A 17,371-nucleotide genomic window follows, 5' to 3' on the forward strand; every position below is an offset into this window, starting at 1 on the left:
TCATTATTCTTATCTTTAGTGTGTCACTTCTGCAGAGTCTGGCTGATGATAGAATATTGTAAAAAAATCTTCTGGGGGGAAATGTAACTGAATCACTAGGGCTTAGTTAATGCTCTTCATATAAGGCTTATGAACTTTCAATTCTGTAGAGAGTTTTCATTCTAGCAAAACTAGAAAGAGCATGCAAAATAGGAAAGTTACCATGCACCCCTTCATAAAAGTACAAATAGACATGGTTTACCTAAGGTCACCCTGAGTGACCAATATGGGAACTTCTGCTTTGTTATGCTACAAGGCAGTGAAGGATATTTTAGGCATTTCAAGAACAAAGCATTCCTGCAATGTTACCTGTGAAGAGCATTCTGTATGTTTAAATCACCTCGATCAGTGGTTCAAAGTATGATCTCCAGATCAGCAGCATCAGCATCTCCTGGGAACTTGTTAGAATTACAAATGTCTTGGGTCCCACCCTACATCAACTGAATCAGAAACTATGTGGAGCTCCCAAGATGTTTTAACAAATCCTCCAACTCATTCTAAAGCATTTTAAAATCTGAAAACTACTTATCTAGTTGTTTCCCAGAGTCTATATGATTGGCAACACATTTAGAATATTTCCTCCCTGCCCTTAATTTAAAAAAAAAGTATTACAAAATCAAGGTAAATCTGATAATTTATGGGTCCAAGAAGGTGAGAAAATACCTTAAGTTGATTAATTCATTCATTCATCCTATAAATCACTAGGCTATTTCAGAGATGGGAGAAGAAGAAACAAAGAATGTATAAGGTATGGGTTCTATCCTTTAAGAGCTCAACTATACCAAGAAAATAAGAAACTGCATTTAGCATTACTTTGAAAGTGGTACTTGGTAGGTGCTACTATTATCTAGTAGTTAACTGAGACCCTTCAGATCCAGGTAAAATATTTTAGAATTCCTATTGCCTTTGGAAGTCTACAGCTCTTTCCCAGGATTAATGCAAATTGTTCTTGGGGCCACATCTGTCTTCTGATGCCTGATCTCTCTCATCCTTACTCTTTTGTTCTCAATATGAAACACAGTCTTCTTCAAATTCCAAAACTTAAAGTAAAACAAAATACAAAACACTCACTCAAATTATTAAGGAATGCAGTCAGGTTCAACAGGAACTCTGAGGGTGATGAAAAAGTGTTCTATACTGAAGGAAGGCAAACAAATTCCAGAGACCGGATTTTTTTGTGTCCCTAAAAAGTCCTTATGGTTTCCCTCTGACTTTATCCCTCACACCCAGCCCTCTAATCTCCTGACTCCTCACCTCACTTTTGCCCCTGTTTTTGAAGAAGATAAGGTTGCCGTTGCTTGTCTTCCTGCTTGCCACCATGCTCAGGAGTTCCATTTCCTGACTCTATGCAATATTTTCTTTTTTCTATAAACAAATAAATCTCCTCTAAGAGATATATTTGTGTTAGATATTTGTAATAAAATATTCACCTCTTATGACCATAAAAATAACTCAAAATGTCATTGGTGACTAGCAGAACAATTTGTACTCAAGATATTAATAAGACTTTCAATAGCACATGAATGATAAGCATTTACTCAAGAAAATCTTTAACAACTGTGTCCAGAACACTGAAAGTCTGTGTAGCTGAGTGGACCAGTCTTTGCCTTTATAGAGCTTATGAACTAGTAAGTTCTTGATGGGGAAGGATGTGGGAGGAAGAGAGAGATTCCCAGATGTTGGGTAAATTGCTCTCAATTTTCTATGAAGTGACATCAGAAATTCTCATCCCAATACTATTTCAATAATTTCATAACTCCAAAGAAGTTGACATTTGAGGCACAACCCTGAAAGTTTATAGAGCTACAACTCGAGACCAGAGAGATCATTTGCTTAGTAGTTGAAGTCATGGGAGTTGATTAGATCAACGAGGGAAAATAGAGAAAGAATATGTTCTGAGAAGAGAAACTGTAAATATCTAAGAGGTACATGAAATAAAAAAGTCAATAAATATTGTTAGAGATATAAATATAAACTAATACAAGGAGGAGAATATTAAGAATAGCATGGTTGTTACTAATAACAAAAGCTGCAGAGGTTAAGGAAGTTGAAAGATGAGATATAACTACTGTCTCAAATGAACTGAGTCATTGAACTTGTACTGAAGATACCTTACAGTGAAGAGGTTGAAAATCAGATTGGCAGGATCAATGGACTAGAAATAAAAACTCAAAGATCAAGTTTACACTGTTTTGCCCACTCCCCACTTCAACATTCTTGGGAGAGAAGGTGATAATTTAATTAACTAAAACACAAAGATAATGAATTTCACATGAAAAGAACTTTTTTTGACAAAAATTTTTGAAAGAATTCATGTTATCAAAAGGCAAGAGGGATTAGCTGGCATTGGGCTTGCCCTCTTGTTATAAATAGTTAAGAGTAGGAATATATGAACCACTCTTTGTGGGCACTGAACAGCAACTAGAGCAGAGCTCCAACTTTGAGAGAAAGAGAGAACACAACCCTGTGTTCTCCCTGGCTCTAATTGGGGGAATCTCCCAAACCTCAGGGCAGAGAAATAGAGTCCAAGCAAAGAGCAGGGGTTCTTGCTAACAAGAAGATACAGGTCATTGTTTGGGGCTGCCAAGGCAGGTAAGATTTGAGGGGAGGGTCTGGAGATGAGAACAATAAAGTAGAAACTCTAAAAATCTGTGTTTGAAATTCTCTTCTAGTCCTTGGCTGACCCCTAAACTGTATGCCTACAAAATTAGAGCAAAATTCTAAGAGGTACAGCAGAGAATACCGCATGGCTCTGAAGAGACAGAAGTTGGAGTTTGGGCTAAACCAGTGTGCAGAAACCTTGGTGAACAATCTAGTTTTTGGGTTCCAAACTCAGAAAATGTCACACCCTAGAAGTAAGTGCAAAACAAAACAGATGCTGTAACAAAGCCTAAAATCAAGTTTCCATATGATCGAAGTTAACTGCCAAAACAAAACTCAAGACTCCTTAGAGGAAATATCATAGTGTAGAGCCTGATAATGTATCATCCAAATGTGATTAAGCAGGAAAAAGCTAATAAAAGAGATTTAAAAATTAATGAGATCCAGAGATGATTCACATGCAGAAGTTAGTACATAACATAATTAATGTGTAAAGAAAATAGAGGAAATGGACAAATTAAATTTTAAAAATGAAATATTTAAATGCAGAATTAGAATTAAAAAAAAACTTACTGGGCATTCTAGAACTGCAACTTATAGTATCTGAAATATATTTAACATGAAGAACTTGGATAGGCTTAACAGTAGACCAGCCCAGAAAACAGGATTAGTGAATGCAAAGACAATTCAATGTATCAACACTGAAGTACAGAGAGAAAAAGGTTGGAAACAATAGAACATGCAGACCTTCTCTAAAAGACCTTTAATTGGAGTTCCAAAAGGAGATATAAGAAAATGAGACAGAAGGAATATTTGAGAAATATTGGCAGAGAATTTTTCAAATCTGATGAGGAATATCAACATACAAATTCTAGCTCACTGAACTCCTATACAGGACAAATACCAACAAAATCACACCTAAGCACTCTCAATGGCTAAAAATCAAATACGAAAAGAAAACCTTAAAAGCAGAAATAGAGGCATAGCACTCTCAAAAGCCCTAGAAGAAGACTGACTTTCGCCAACTTCTATTTCCTTCCTGCTTCTTCATGTTCTGGACAGACTGGCATTTCCCATTCTTTCATAAACAAATAGTTCTCTGATATTATTTGTCTTGATAAGCCCCCAATTTAAAAGATTTTTGTCAAAGACAGACAGACAGAAAATAAATATTTCTGGGCCAGAAAGTTTCAGTCCAGATTACTGCAGGTTCCACAAAATCAAGTATCATATCTACTTTGGTCATGGCAATTTACCTAGTGCCTAGGACAGTATGTGCCATAGGGGAGTGATTCACTCAAGCTTTGAATTATGAATGAATAATAAAATATTGAAATCTAGGGGTGCCTGGGTGGCTCAGTCAGTTAAGCATCTGCCTCCAGGTCAGGTCATGATCCCAGGGTCCTGGGATAGAACTCCACAGCATGCTTCTCCCTCTCCCTCTGCCTGCTGCTCTCCCTGCTTGTACTCTCTCTCTCTGTCAAATAAATAAATAAAATCTTTAAAAAAAATTTTTAAGAATATTGAAATCTGTATTTAACAGACTATGGACCAAAAAATATGAAAGCAAACTGTACTATAAACCAGGAATGTATTATTAAATGTTATTTAACATTAAAACATTGTTTAAACATTATATAAGCACTATCAAGCAATATTTATATATATTCTAAATCCATTCAGAAAGACTTATTTGAGAAAGAAATCAAGAGTCCTAATAAGATTGCATCTAATATGGAAATTATTACTTTATTTTAGGTACATGCAAATATTATAAAAATCAGGTTTTTTTTAAAAATCAGCTTTTTATTATTTATCCTTCTAGACAATCAGATTTCAAGTGAGGCAAACTGTTTCCTAGATATCTTGTCATACACTCGAAACTGCTTTAAAATGTCCTTTTATCTTAAGCCAAATCACTTGGCAAGGCACATTCTTTAAAGTTAAAATGAAAAATGGGGAGGGGAGGGGTGTAATGGCAAAATAATTTAAACTAAAGTTCTGCTCATGGTATTATAATGGTCTTTGATCTTGTCCTCAAGCAGTAGGGGTTTAGAAAACATCACTAAAAAACATAATTTGGAAGCTTAATCTTAAAAGAATAGAGTTGAACACAAATGGCATGATAATCAGAGAAAAGAAGATATTTCACCATCTCATGCCAGTAGTATCTAGTAGCAGTAGTATAACCAGCAATCAAAGGGTCTCTCTTAGAGTAATCTCTCTTATATGCACTGAATTTGGAACTGCTACAGAGAATACATTGGTCTAAATTTCTGAAGGTAAAGCTATAGTGTCATCTTTCATTTATTTATTTGTTTGTTTATTTTATAGATTTATTTATTTATTTTAGAGAAAGAGAGGACTCGCAAGCTGGTGGAGGGGGAGAAGGAGAGAGAATCCTCAAGCAGACTCCCCGCGGAGCATGGAGCCCCACGTGGGGCTCAATCCCAAGACCCTGAGATCATGACCTGAGGCAAAATCAAGAGTTGGCCACTTAACCTACTGAGCCACCCAGGTGCCCCAAATGTAATCTTTTAGAATAAACACAGGATTCCCTTTTAAATAAAGCTAAGATGGCATTCCTCCCCCAACAAACTGTATAGTCAGTTTTTTTAAAAGTTGAAAACTTATGTTACAATTCCTCATTGTTAGCTTTTAATTTTATTACTTCTCTGATAATCTTAATTATTTTAAACCAGATATTTCTGTTTGTCTTCTGTGAAGAAATTTGAGACACCTCTGTGTACCTTAAGTACCACAGCTATATACATAAGAAAATGAATGGTATGAAAGTTTGACTTTCTCACAATTTCATCATTTTGATGTTCCCTCTGGACAAAAGTGTTATTTCTAGTATTTTATTTTGTTTATAAATCTCTTACCATGTGTTATGTTGACCACAATGCCATATATGGTACAAAGATAAATGAGACAAATTTCTGCCCTCAGAGTTCAGAGTCTACTTGAAGAGAAAGATACATTATAACGTTTTCTTGGTATTGATGTAATGTCATGCTCTGATAGAGGCAATTTATACATAAGGACTGGGTCTGCACAGCAGGATGAGTGTGAGAGTGACTCAGAGCTTCGTGGCAGAGAATGCACACTGGGAGTGTATCTTGAAGGCCAGGCAAAAGTCAGCTCAGTGTGGGTGTTTGGAGGATGAAAAGAAGGCAACTGGTTCAAGAAGGATCACACAAAAAAATGTGTGGAATGAGAACGGCAGGCCATCCATCACATTGTATGGGTTGGGAACAAATTATGGGACATATAGGTAAAGCTGGTTTGGCATAGAATTTTATTATTATTAGGTTATAAATAGTTATTCCTGAAATGATACAGATTTGTAATCTACACTGGCCAACAAAACTGTAAGTCTAGTATAATTTGATTATAGCACAGTATCTTTCAACTAATAAAACTTTCAGGTGCATTGGAAATTTTTTCCAATCTATCTTCTTTTAAAAACCTGTGATAGAGATTTGTCCTCAAATCATGATAAATATCCCTTTCGTCTAGTAATACCTCGTAACTACACCCCTTCCCAAAGGAAGAGGACTGCAAGTATCCTATTCATTACAGTAAATTGAGATACAGATATTGATGATCATTAGTGTATAGAAGGAAGTATTTGGCGTTATTATTTCTCTACAATCATTAGGATTGAGAGCCAAGGAGACATCAATTTCCTCTGTAATTTTCCTGAGTGATCAAGATACAGCTCTGTTGGGGTCTGGCTAACAACAGAAGACTACACAACTTCCACAGACTCTCCCCATGTCCCAAACCACTTTATTTTAGGGTCACAAATGCATGTTTGAATTTGACAGAAAGCTATTTTATTACTAAACAGTGTGGAGAAGATAAACACTGCTTTGAAATAGTAAGAAACAATACAACCTATCAGCAATTATTATTATTATTATTATTATTATTATTTTTAGTAGACTCCACACCCAGCATAGAGCCCAACATGGGGCTTGAACTCACAACACTGAGATCAAGTCCTGAGCTGAGGCCAAAGTCAGACATTTAACCACCCAGGTGCCCCAACTATAAGACATTTTTACTCATAATGTCCCTCCCTATTTCAATCTCAATTTACTCATTAGTCAGGTAAACAAACAAACAAACAAACAAACCATGCTGGAATAAATAAGTAAAAGAAGGGCGTTGCATAAGGTCAGGAGGGAGAGACATTTTATACTCTAAGATGATCAGTGGGGCCCCTGGGTGGCTCAGTTGTTAAGCATCTGCCTTTGGCTCAGGTCATGATTCCGGGGTCCTGCAATCAAACCCCAAATCGGGCTCCCGGCTCAGTGTGGGGCGGTTCTACTTCTCCCTCTCCCTCTGCACCATCCCACCCCCTCCTGCTTGTACTCTCTCTCCGGCTCTCTTTCTCTTTCTCTAGCTCAAATAAATAAAATCTTAAAAAAAAAAAAAAGAGTCCAACTCTTAAGTTCAACTCAGATCATGATCTCAGGGTCTCAGGGTCCTGGGGTTGAGCCCCGAGTCAGGCTCTCCACTTAGCAGGGAGTCTGCTTGAGGATTCTCTCTCTCTCTCCCTCTCTCTCTCTCTCTCTCTCCCTCCCTCCCTCTGCCCCTCCTCCCACTCTCTCTCTCAAATAAGTAAATAAAATTTTAAAAAAAGATCTAGCACTACTACTTTTAATACTAGTCATCACTGCTGGAGTTTAGGATAGTTTATTTCCTTTCTCTGTAAGTTCCTCTACCATAATCACGAGCTCCAAGTGGAACCAGCTCTTAATTACATTTTATATCCATAATTAACTGCATCTAACAGAGAAATGACAGTTACACTTTCAGAATTGGTCTGTGTCTTCCTTCTGGCTTGAAGTTTGTTGTTTTAAACAAAATGAGGAAAGGAATAGGATACATTTGAAGTCTAACATATTTAGCATTTCTGAAGTTAGTTGCCATGAAGACCTAGGTACATTCAAATGACCACAGCTATGCCAGAAGCCTAATAGCTTATCAGTGAAAATCAAAATATAAGATTAAATATCAGAAAGTATTTAATCAACATCCTTAGTTTATAAGTGAGGAAGCCAAGACCCTAGGATATGCGACATTCCTAAAGATGTCAGAATGCTGGATGATTCCATAATCTAATCTTTAAGCTAGTTAGACTAGCACTAGTTTACTAATAGTGGTTGTTAGAAGTAGTATTTACAACTGAATTTACTCTTCCATCATTTCCTTTTCAATTCTTCAGAAGGGTTCAGTGACATACATAGGCATTTTACAAAGGAGGAGATTAATAGGCATGAAAAATAAGTTTAAATTATATAAAGGCAATCATACCAAATGTTCCTCACTTGTTTTGCAACCAATATCACCTAAATCAATTCTATTCCAATCATTCTTTCAGTGTTTACAAGAGTTATATTGTATTGTAGAGTGTTTCGTTTTAGTGAATTAATTTTACATCTTGCCCCAAAGGCTGAAAAGATTCCAATACCTTTAAGTACCTCATAGGACTCCATAGAGGAGAGTAGAGGTATTAAGTAATGAAATAATGTGTAGAACATTACATATATCTCTTTAAAAAAACAACAACATTGTTTTTCATATAAATACTTTTTACCATCAGAGCAAAAACAAATAGCTACTACAATCCTATCTCAAACTTAATTTGGGAGGGGAGTTCTTTTAGCAGTAAGTACAATATATCTGGCTACTGGTAAATGATTTGATAGAATTCATTTCAAGAAATATACAAAATCCTGTATGTGAGTGGTAGTAATGTCAGTATCACACTCATCAGCATGTTATAATTTTCATAGAAAAGAAACTTCAGTTTCCATCGTAGGCAGTCAATTATCTTTTTTTTTCATTTTTTATTCTTATGTTAATCGCCATACATTACATCATTAGTTTTTGATGTAGTGTTCCATGATTCATTGTTTGTGCATAACACCCAGTGCTCCACGCAGAACGTGCCCTATTTAATTCCCATCACCAGGCTAACCCATCCCCCCACCTTCCTCCCCTCTAGAACCCTCTGTTTGTTTTTCAGAGTCCATCGTCTCTCATGGTTCGTACCCCCCCCCGACTTACTCCCCTTCATTCTTGCCCTCCTGCTATCTTCTTTTTCTTTTTTCTTAACATATGTTACATTATTTGTTTCAGGAGTACAGATCTGTGATTCAACAGTCTTGCACAATTCACAGCGCTCACCATAGCCCATACCCTACCCAATGTCTATCACCCAGCCACTCCATCACTCCCACCAACCACCTCTCCATCAACACTGTTTGTTTCCTGAGATTAAGAATTCCTCATATCAGTGAGGTCATATGATACATGTCTTTCTCTGATTGACTTATTTCACTCAGCATAACACCCTCCAGTTCCATCCACGTCGTTGCAAATGGCAAGATCTCATTCCTTTTGATGGCTGCATAATATTCCATTGTGTATATATACCACTTCTTCTTTATCCATTCATCTGTCGATGGACATCTTGGCTCTTTCCACAGTTTGGCTATTGTGGACATTGCTGCTATAAACATTGGGGTGCACGTACCCCTTTGGATCCCTACATTTGGATCTTTGTGGTAAATACCCAGTAGTACAATTGCTGGATCGTATGGTAGCTCTATTTTCAACCGTTTGAGGAACCTCCATACTGTTTTCCAGGGGGGTTGCACCAGCTTGCATTTCCACCAACAGTGTAGGAGGGTTCCCCTTTCTCCGCATCCCTGCCAACATCTGCGTTTCCTGACTTGTTAATTTTAGCCATTCTGACGGGTGTGAGGTGGTATCTCATTGAGCTTTTGATTTGGATTTCCCTGATGCCGAGTGATGTTGAGCACTTTTTCATGTGTTGGCCATTTTCATGTCTGTTGGCCATTTGGATGTCTTCTTTGGAAAAATGTCTGTCCATGTCTTCTACCCATTTCTTGATTGGATTATCTGTTCTTTGGGTGTTGAGTTTGGTAAGTTCTTTATAGATTTTGGATACTAGCCCTTTATCTGATATGTCATTTGCAAATATTTTCTCCCATTCTGTCGGTTGTCTTTTGGTTTTGTGGACTGTTTCTTTTGCTGTGCAAAAGCTTTTTATCTTGATGAAATCCCAATAGTTCATTTTTGCCCTTGCTTCCCTTGCCTTTGGCGATGTTTCTAGGAAGAGGTGGCTGTGGCTGAGGTCGAAGAGGTTGCTGCCTGTGTTCTCCTTTAGGATTTTGATAGACTCCTGTCTCACGTTTAGGTCTTTCAACCATTTGGAGTCTATTTTTGTGTGTGGTGTAAGGAAATGGTCCAGTTTCATTCTTCTGCATGTGGCTGTCCAATTTTCCCAACACCATTTGTTGAAGAGACTGTCTTTTTTCCATTGGACATTCTTTCCTGCTTTGTCAAAAATAAGTTGACCATAGAGTTGAGGGTCCATTTCTGGGCTCTCGATTCTGTTCCATTGATCTATGCGTCTGTTTTTGTGCCAGTACCATACTGTCTTGATGATGACAGCTTTGTAATAGAGCTGGAAGTCCGGAATTGTGATGCCGCCACCTTTGCTTTTCTTTTTCAACATTCCTCTGGCTATTCGGGGTCTCTTCTGGTTCTATACAAATTTTAGGATGATTTGTTCCATTTCTTTGAAAAAAGTGGATGGTATTTTGATAGGGATTGCATTGAGTGTGTAGATTGCTCTAGGTAGTATTGACATCTTCACAATGTTTGTTCTTCCAATCCATGAGCATGGAATGTTTTTCCATTTCTTTGTGTCTTCTTCAATTTCTTTCCTGAGTATTTTATAGTTTTCTGAGTACAGATCCTTTGCCTCTTTGGTTAAATTTATTCCTAGGTATCTTCTGGTTTTGGGTGCAATTGTAAATGGGATCGACTCCTTGATTTGTCTCTCTTCTGTCTTGTTGTTGGTGTATAGGAATGCCACTGATATCTGTGCATTGATTTTATATCCTGCTACTTTACTGAATTCCTGTATGAGTTCTAGCAGTTTTGGGGAGGAGTCTTTTGGGTTTTCCACATACAGTATCTTTCATCTGGAAAGAGTGAGAGTTTGACTTCCTCTTTGCCAATTCGGATGCCTTTGATTTCTTTTTGTTGTCTGATTGCTGTGGCTAGGACTTCTAATACTATGTTGAATAGCAGTGGTGAGAGTGGACTTCCCTGCCGCGTTCCTGACCTTAGGGGAAAAGCTCTCAGCTTTTCCCATTGAGAATGATATTCGCTGTAGGTTTTTCATAGATGGCTTTTATGATATTGAGGTATGTACCTACTATCCCTAACTCTGAAGAGTTTTGATCAAGAAAGGATGCTGTACTTTGTCAAAATCTTTTTCTGCATCTATTGAGAGGATCACATGATTCTTGTTCTTTCTTTTGTTAATGTATTGTATTACGTTGATTGATTTGCGGATGTTGAACCAACCTTGCAGCCCAGGGATAAATCCCACTTGGTCATGGTGAATAATCCTTTTAATGTACTGTTGGATCCTGTTGGCTAGTATTTTGGTGAGAATTTTTGCATCCATGTTCATCAAGAATATTGGTCTGTAATTCTCCTTTTTGATGGGGTCTTTGTCTGGTTTTGGAATCAAGATAATGGTGGCCTCATAAAAGGAGTTTGGAAGTTTTCTTTCCATTTTTATTTTTTGGAACGGTTTCAGGAGAATAGGTATTAATTCTTCTTTAAATGTCTGATAGAATTCCCCTGGGAAGCCGTCTGGCCCTGGGCTTTTGTTGGTTGGGAGATTTTTGATGACTGCTTCAATTTCCTTAGTGCTTATAGGTCTGTTCAGGTTTTCAATTTCTCCCTGGTTCAATTTGGGTAGTTGATACATCTCTAGGAATGCACCCATTTCTTCCAGGTTATCTAATTTGCTGGCATAGAGTTGCTCATAATATGTTCTTATAATGTTTGTATTTCTTTGGTGTTGGTTGTGATCTCTCCTCTTTCATTCATGATTTTGTTGATTTGGGTCATTTCTCTTTTCTTTTTGATAAGTCTGGCCAGGGGTTTATCAATCTTCTTAATTCTTTCAAAGAACCAGCTCCTAGTTTCGTTGATCTGTTCTACTGTTCTTTTGGTTTCTAGTTCATTGATTTCTGCTCTGATCTTTATTATTTCTCTCCACCTTCTGGGTTTAGGCTTTCTTTGCTGTGCTTTCTCCAGCTCCTTTAGGTGTGGAGTTAGGTTGTGTATTTGAGACCTTTCTTGTTTCTTGAGAAAGGCTTGTATTGCTATATACTTTCCTCTCAGGACTGCCTTTGCTGTATCCCAAGGATTTTGAACAGTTGTGTTTACATTTTCATTGGTTTCCATGAATTTTTAAAATTCTTCTTTAATTTCCTAGTTGACCCATTCATTCCTTAGTAGGATGCTCTTTAGCCTCCATGTATTTGAGTTCTTTCAGACTTTCCTCTTGTGATTGAGTTCTAGTTTCAAAGCATTGTGGTCTGAAAATATGCAGGGAATAATCCCAATCTTTTGGTACCGGTTGAGACCTGATTTGTGACCTAGGATGTGATCTATTCTGGAGAATGTTCCATGGGCACTAGAGAGGAATGTGTATTCTGTTGCTTTGGGATGGAATGTTCTGAATATGTCTGTGAAGTCCATTTGGCCCAGTGTGTCATTTAAAGTCTTTATTTCCTTGTTGATCTTTTGCTTAGATGATCTGTCCATTTCAGTCAAGGGGGTGTTAAAGTCCCCCACTATTATTGTATTGTTGTCAATGTGTCTTCACTTTTGTTATTAATTGCCTTATAAAATTCGCTGCTCCCATGTTAGGGGCATAGGTATTTACAATTGTTAGATCTTCTTGTTGCAGAGACCCTTTAAGTAGGATATAGTGTCCTTCCTCGTCTCTTATTACAGTCTTTGTTTTAAAATCTAATTTGTCTGATATAAGGATTGCCACCCCAGCTTTCTTTTGGTGTCCATTAGCATGGTAAATTTTTTTCCACCACCTCATTTTCAATCTGGGGGTGTCTTTGGGTCTAAAATGAGTCTCCTGCAGACAGCATATTGATGGGTCTTGTTTTTTAATCCAATCTGATAGCCTGTGTCTTTTGTGGGGCATTTAGCCCATTCACATTCAGAGTAACTATTGAAAGATATGAATTTAGTGCCATTGTATTTCCTGTAAGGTGACTGTTACTGTATATTGTCTCTGTTCCTTTCTGATATATGCTGCTTTTAGGCTCTCTTTTTGCTTAGAGGACCCCTTTCAATATTTCTTGGAGGGCTGGTTTCGTGTTTGCAAATTCCTTTAGGTTTTTGTTTGTCTTGGAAGCTTTTTATCTCTCCTTCTATTTTCAATGAGAGCCTAGCTGGATATAGTATTCTTGGCTGCATATTTTTCTCGTTTAGTGCTCTGAAGATTTAATGCCAGTCCTTTCTGGCCTGCCAGGTCTCTGTGGATAGGTCTGTTGCCAATCTAATATTTCTACCATTGTACGTTACATATCTCTTCTCCCGAGCTGCTTTAAGGATTTTCTCTTTGTTTCTGAGACTCGTAAGTTGTACTATTAGATGTCGGGGTGTTGACCTATTTTTATTGATTTTGAGAGGGGTTCTCTGTGCCTCCTGGATTTTGATGCCTGTTTCCTTCCTCACATTAGGGAAATTCTCCGCTATTCTTTGCTCCAATATACCTTCTGCCCCTCTCTCTCTTTCTTCTTCTTCTGGGATCCCAATTATTCTAATGTTGTTTCGTCTTATCGTATCGCTTATCTCCAGAATTCTGCCCTCGTGATCCTGTAGTTGGTTCTCTCTCTTTTTCTCAGCCTCTTTATTTTCCATCATTTGGTCTTCTATATTGCTGATTCTCTCTTCTGCCTCATTTATCCTAGCAGTTAGTGCCCCCATTTTTGATTGCACCTCAGTAATAGCCTTTTTGATTTCGACTTGGTTAGATTTTAGTTCTTTTATTTCTCCAGAAAGCGTTTCTCTAATAACTTCCACGCTTTTTTCAAGCCCAGCTAGTATCTTTAAAGTCATGATTCTGAACTCTAGGTCCGACATTGTACTAATGTCCGTATTGAGTAGGTCCCTGGCTGATGGTACTACCTCTTGTTCTTTTTGCTGAGGTGATTTTTTTCGTCTTGTCATGTTGTCCAGAGGAGAATAGATGAATGAGAGAACAAAATGCTAACAGGTTAACAACGTCCCCAGCAAATATACTGTATACAAATCAGAAAAGACCGAAACCAGGGGAAAAGAAAGGGAAAGAAAGAAAAAAGAAAGAGAAAGGAAAAAAAAAGAAAAAGATAAAAACAAAAACAGAACAATACAAAAAAAACAGAATATGATCAAATATGATCATGCTAGTGCATAGATCAGTGCCACACACTAGATTTTGGGCGTATTTTGGTTGTTAGAAAAAAGTGCCTCCTAAAATTTTAAAGGAAGAAAGACTTATATATGTACAAAATAAGGGTTGATACAATGAAGGGATGGAAGATACTGTAAAGATGAAAATTATAAAAGATTTTATAAAAGGAATTGATAAGATAAGAAGTTTGAAAAAAGAAAGATTTAAAAAAAAAGAAAAAAAAGGGAGAGAATGTGATCAAGCAGGAGACTAGAACAAAGCCATATACTAGTGATTTAGGGTATATTTTGATCTGTTAGAAGAAACTGTATCTTAAAATTTTAAAGAGAGAACGACTTATATATATATGCCAAAAATAAGGGTAACTACTATGAAGGGATAAAATATGACTCTAATATTGAAAAATAAAAAATGTTTTTTTAAAAAAGGGATTGATAAGATGTTGGTTGAAAAAGGGAAAAAGAAAAATTTAAAAAAACAGTTAAAAAAATTAACTTTGAAAAACTAATGAATCATGTTAAAAAAAGCCATGAATTCTATGTGCAGTATTTCCCTAGCTCTGGATTTCTCTCCTTCTTGATTGGTAAACTTGGTCTTGGCTTGCTGGCTGTTCGTGCTGATCTTCTGGGGGAGGGGTCTGTTGACGTGGTTCCCAAATATCTTTGCCGGAGGCGGAATTGCCCCGCCCTTGTCGGTCCGGGCTAAGCAAGCTGCTGGGGTCTGCTCTCAGGAGCTTTTGTTCCCTGCAAGCTCTCGGTACAGCTTTGGAGGACCAGGGTGAAAATGGTGGCCTCCCAGTCTCCACCCGGAGGAGCTGAGAACTCGGGGCCCCGCTCCTCAGTGCGCCCTCAGAGAAAAGCAGTCACTCCCGGGGCGCCTGGGTGGCTCAGTTGCTTGGGCGACTGCCTCTGGCTCAGGTCATGATCCAGGAGTCCTGGGACTGAGTCCCACATCGGGCTCCCTGCTCAGCGGGGAGTCTGCTTCTCCCTCTCACCCTCCCCCTTCTCGTGCTCTCTCTCTATCTCATTCTCTCTCTGAAATAAATAAATAAAATCTTTAAAAAAAAATAAAAAAAAAAAAGAAAAGCAGTCACTCCCATCTCCCCGGTCTCTGGCTGCACTCTGTGCTCACCCGGCCTGTGACCGAGCATTTCTATCTCTGGCACCCGACCCCGACCCCGTGTGGAGTCTCCAAACCCAGCAGATCCCTGTGGTGCGCTCCTGTACCACTCCTCCCGGCGGAGGAAGGGGAGTCTCCCCGGCTCTGCTGCTTGTTGGGTCCCTGCTGGAGGAGCAGTGGCCCGACTGGGCCGCGGATCACAGTTTATGGCGACGCCAAGCTGAGAGCCTGCGCCTCGGCTCTGTCTCTGCAGCCGGCTTCCCCACTCCGATACCTGGGAGCTCTGCCGCACTCAGGCACCCCCGGTCTTTCTGTGACCCCGAGGGTCCTGAGACCACACTGTCCCGCAAGGGTTCCACCCCCCGCTTAGCCACTGGAGTGATGTCCCTCAGCAGAGCCGACTTCTAAAAGGTCCGATTTTGTGCTCCGCGGCTCTATCACTTGCCAGAAGCGGCCGACGGAGGCCCCCTCCCCCTCCGTCTATCCTCCCGAATATCGCCTCAGATTCACTTCGCACGTCCTACCTTCCAGAAAGTGGTCGCTTCTCTGTTCAGAGAATTGTTGCTACTCTCTTCTTCGATCTCCTGTTGAGTTCATAGGTGTTCAGAGTGGTTTGATCCCTATTCAGCTGAATTCCTGAGACCAGATGAAATCCGGGTCTCCTACCCCTCTGCCATCTTGCTCCGCCTCCTCGGCAGTCAATTATCTTTTATGAGTCCTTGTGATACGAACAAAACCTATGACTCCACCCCTGAGAGTTCATGTAACAAGATTGAGTTTAATCAATCCAAAAAAAAAATTAACTTTGATAACCAAGGAAACATAAAAACCAGTCTTTTCAAATAGGAAAATGAATACATGAATTTATAATTTTACTTAGCAATTCAAAATGAAAGGTCAAACCATGTCCCTGGGCCAGCAAGTAGGAATGACTATTGTTAGATAGTAATTTAATAAGTGAATGAATGGGTAACTAATCTTGCAGCCATGGTAACTGATTTTTCTGTGACTGTACTGAAAACAGATTCATCTGAGAAAGGAAAAGCTCTCATTTTATTCATACAGCCTGGATCTCATACAAGAAAAAATTGAGGCATAAACAAGTTTTGCTGCTAGCATTTTCAATATTTGCTGTTCAGAAAATGATACCTAGAATGTCTAGCAATGGCAAACATTTGGTTAAATATTATATACTCTGGTTATTTTAATCAAAGTGGCAAATATGCATATATTCAATTACAAACCATAACATTTTTAAACAAAGATCCCAAGCTATGTTCCTGAATCTGCTGATTTGAGAAGCAAATTCATAAGACAATGTGTCTATCTATAAAACAAAGCCTTCTTATTAAATTTAAAAAAGACAAAAGATGAAAGGTAGATTTGGACAGGCAGACAGGACATACAGAAAAAGCAGTGATCCTCCCAAATTCTAATGATATCTAAACATATATTTTATTTTAAAATATTTTATTATATATTAAGATATATAATAGTTAAAAATGTATCTCCCTAAGTTGAATATATATAAAGTACAAATATAATTTTTGTATAATTATATAAATTATTTATAAATGTAATTTAATTATAATTAATTTTTATAATATATAAAATTATACAAAAACATTTATATAAATAAATTTTTATACACACATATGTGTGTATGTGTACATATATATCTTTACTAGTAATAAAGGTAGGGACAGATAAATGACATAGTAAAGCATGAAATTCTGAGGCTATAAGGTTAGTAGAGTATATATATAACTAAATATATATAACTTAGAAAAAATTTATGATCAGTTAGGGTTCATAATGGGGATTCATGACAAGGGTCATGCCATGGATTCAAAGGCTTGCATCCTTTCCTCTTTTAAGTAAGTTTTAATGGAATGCTTGGTAGAATACAGATTTTTTGACTGAAAAGCGATCTGCTTCTTGGAGTAGTGGGGAAATATGAAGTTAAAAAAAGAGAAAAAATTTGAGCTTTTGAAAAATCTGCAAGGTCAGAGGAATATTCCAGGCAAGAAGAAGAAATTTAGGATGCAGAAGTGGGGATGAAGATGCAAGAAAATTGAGAGTAAACAGTTTTCACATAGGAAAGACCCAAAACATCATGCTTATTTTACAGATAATGAAACCGAGGTTAAAAAGGTTTCATAAGTTCCTCATAGTAATTTAGCTTGGTTCCAGAAACCCTCACCATACAATCCTGTTTGAATATGCTTTCAATAATACTGAGCAAAAGTTTCTTACCTTCTCAGGCCCTGTGACACTACGAAG

This window comes from Callorhinus ursinus, unplaced genomic scaffold (genome assembly GCF_003265705.2).
Source record: "Callorhinus ursinus isolate GAN/ISIS: 27379988/994484 unplaced genomic scaffold, GSC_fseal_2.0 scaffold27, whole genome shotgun sequence".
NCBI lineage: Eukaryota > Metazoa > Chordata > Mammalia > Carnivora > Otariidae > Callorhinus > Callorhinus ursinus.